This window comes from Aplysia californica, unplaced genomic scaffold (assembly GCF_000002075.1).
Source record: "Aplysia californica isolate F4 #8 unplaced genomic scaffold, AplCal3.0 scaffold00216, whole genome shotgun sequence".
Lineage (NCBI taxonomy): Eukaryota > Metazoa > Mollusca > Gastropoda > Aplysiida > Aplysiidae > Aplysia > Aplysia californica.
In genome coordinates this window covers 218380-221242 of record NW_004797486.1, presented here as the reverse complement: position 1 = coordinate 221242, position 2863 = coordinate 218380, and the positions used below count along the sequence as shown (strand labels likewise).

Below are 2863 nucleotides of genomic sequence, written 5' to 3'. Positions count from 1 at the left end.
GGGGAAGCGATCCCCCCTGGCTGAGAGGGAAAGATTTCCACTCACCCCCGCGCTTGCGGCTGCGTCTCGCACGCACAGAAGGCCAGCCCGCCGTTCTCCTCCCTCACGCGAACTGCCAATGAATCAACAAAGCCGACCGACGTCTCTCTAGATGAGCGCGGCACGACACGGATAACAAAGCTCTATATGATGTCGTCGCGCGCATTTCGAAGAGTGAGGAGATCACCACTGTTTTGACAACTTCAACTTACTTCAGAAAAGCCATCTCCTTTTCGGACCAGCTATCCACTGTACGTTCGTTTCTTATGATACAAGGATATGTATACGTCTTCTACCGATTTTACGGACCAGAGTGCCCTTTGTGTTTTCTTTACTGATGTTTGAGGACCCTTTGAACGACTTAGATTTCCTAACAAGCGTGTTTTTTTTTTTTCTTAAACGCGCACTGGCATTTATCGGTAGATGAAAAAGTTCTGGAAATTTTAACGGATTTTAACGATTAATATCGTGATGGCTTTGTTGGCTACCGTTGGTATTTGAGGCTACTAACGGTTTTGCACTAGATTAGAGAATCAAACTCAAGTCTCTAACAAGAAAAATGTTTTAAAACTTTTTTTTTTAATCATATTTTTTTTAAACTTAAGAAAAACAACAAAAATCATTAAAAAACCCAGAACAATTACAGCCAGAAAAACAAACAACCAAAGAACAAACAAACAAATAAGTAACCAAACAAAAGTTAGCGCTTTTAAGGTCATTCCCAAAACAACAAAAATCTTCTTGTGGAATCGTTAGCTTAACTTGAACAGTTTTTCACATACATGTATTATGTTCGCCTCTGGTACACGATGCGTGTTCCAAAATTAATGAACGCTTCAAAATGTCTATCAAATATATTTTCGTTTTATTTGTTACGAGGAATATTCCATCTCGATTCCAGTCCGGGGAGAAAACGAACTACCAGTAATTTGGTGTAGCGAATAAGCGCTTCACAGTCGCACACAGACGACCTGAGTTTAATTCCCATGCGAGGGGAATTTTCATCGAGTTTCGCGGTCTTTCTGCTGGGAATTTTAAAAATCCAATTCGGTCCAGGCTGGCCGTGACAAGCAAGGTCGAAAAAGCTCCTCCTCAAAGACCCACACTGTGTCGATGGGGGCGTTTTACAGCTACATTAAAACATCACGATTAGATAAAAGTGTAAACGACCGACCTACTTAGTGAGTTATAGTGCACTTAACCCTATCCGTACGCCGTGTTTTACCATCGTATCCATACGACGTGGGGAACTCTGTTGTGTCAACACTTTCCAAAAAGGAAATTTACTCATTAATCCGATTGTACGCTTTGCATAGGAGTCAGTCAAAATGATTTTTTGAGAAATACTGAAAGTTTCAAAGAGATCTTCGTACTAGAAGAATTCTAAACTGTGAAGAATACAACACCGGGGGTACAAAATGACCCTAGGGTGTACGGATAGGGTTAAGCAAAACAGTACCGGACGAACAATGCGAGGAGACAAACATACAGCACAGGAAATTGTTTTTTACTGCCAGCTTGGTGATGACCGTTGGCGCAGACAGGGTCGTTCGATTAGCCTGGCTTTTAGTCTCATTCATCTTTTTTTTCGAAAGTTTTGCGTCCAACCCGTCTAACTCAGCGTAGGCTAGATGGCTGAACCTTAATAACTACCAAGCGCCCAGCTCTGCAGCTCTCGAGGTGCTACTCAAAACTCACAATCTTCCTGTCAGAGTGGTGTCATTTTCTCTCAGTGCGTACTGTATTATTTTGCCAACCCCTCTTTCATCCCAATATTATTTCAAAAGAAAAGCGGTTTGCGACTCGTCTTCAAAACCGCCTATCTGCACTGACATGACATATTTTTTATTATGTTATGGGTTGAAACATTGTAATTTACTCTGTTTAAAGTTCACGTCACGGAAGATAGATGCTGTAAGAAAAAAAAAAAAGTAAGATATCGTGGTGAAATCAGGCGCTCGTCAAAATAATGAAATCGGAGAAATCGGCATTTTTTTGGCCCATGGGCAATTTTTTCCTATTTTTCTTCGTTATTGCCGCAACACCTTTTATGTTCATTTAAAAGCACATTTAAGTATGGATTTTTAAATGAAAAACATTGACTAAAGGCACAAAAAATGTAAATTTTCAATATGCAAAGACTATCATGCTACGGAAGCTACTAAACTTTGAATGTCATTTTCTCTCTAATTTTACCCATGAAACCAAGCGACCCTGACCTCCTTCAACCGCAAATATTTCGACATAAACGTGCTTTTTTTCTTTCCCAACCAGAAAGGCATATGAACAGGCTTTAAAGTGATACCAATAATCCCATATGCCCAAAAGTTGACGAGCGCCTGATTCCACCACACCGTGACACAAAATGTATCTTTGGCGTCAGCTAATGCTGTGCACACATGCGTTCGCCTTTTGTGATTGAAACTCTTGACAGACGCCTCATGACGTGAACTGCAGTATATTAGAACTTCTAGATTTTACTCATTTTACACACGCGTTCTGGCCCTTGGACACGCAGTGTTTTGGGGTTTAACACTTAAAAATAGAAGAATAATTACAACGTTATCCATACATATTTTTAATCTGCTTTATTTTCCTAACACTAACACATAAAAAGGCAGACAAAAACCTGCGTGTTATGAAATATGTCTATTCACGTTTCTGATTTCTGTATGGTCGTTCGAAATGTATTGCAACATTGCTATTGTCTTCTGCTTATCAGACATACCTGTCCTTCATATCTTTAAGAGTTAAACAACATCACGATGCCAAAAGCTCCAGCATGGTTTGGAGGTAAAAGTAAATTTCGACCCCCCCCCCTCCA

The 2863-nt window shown here is 40.3% G+C and overlaps 1 protein-coding gene across 2 annotated transcripts in view; it reads left to right on the top strand.

The window, feature by feature from the left end:
* Positions 1-121: 121 nt before the first annotated feature.
* Positions 122-2863, top strand: part of LOC101855105 (gastrin/cholecystokinin type B receptor) — a gene marked incomplete in the record, with an annotated part of 167967 nt that continues 165225 nt past the window's right edge. For both annotated transcript variants that reach the window (XM_035970064.1, XM_013083175.2), the window contains 1 exon segment: positions 122-290.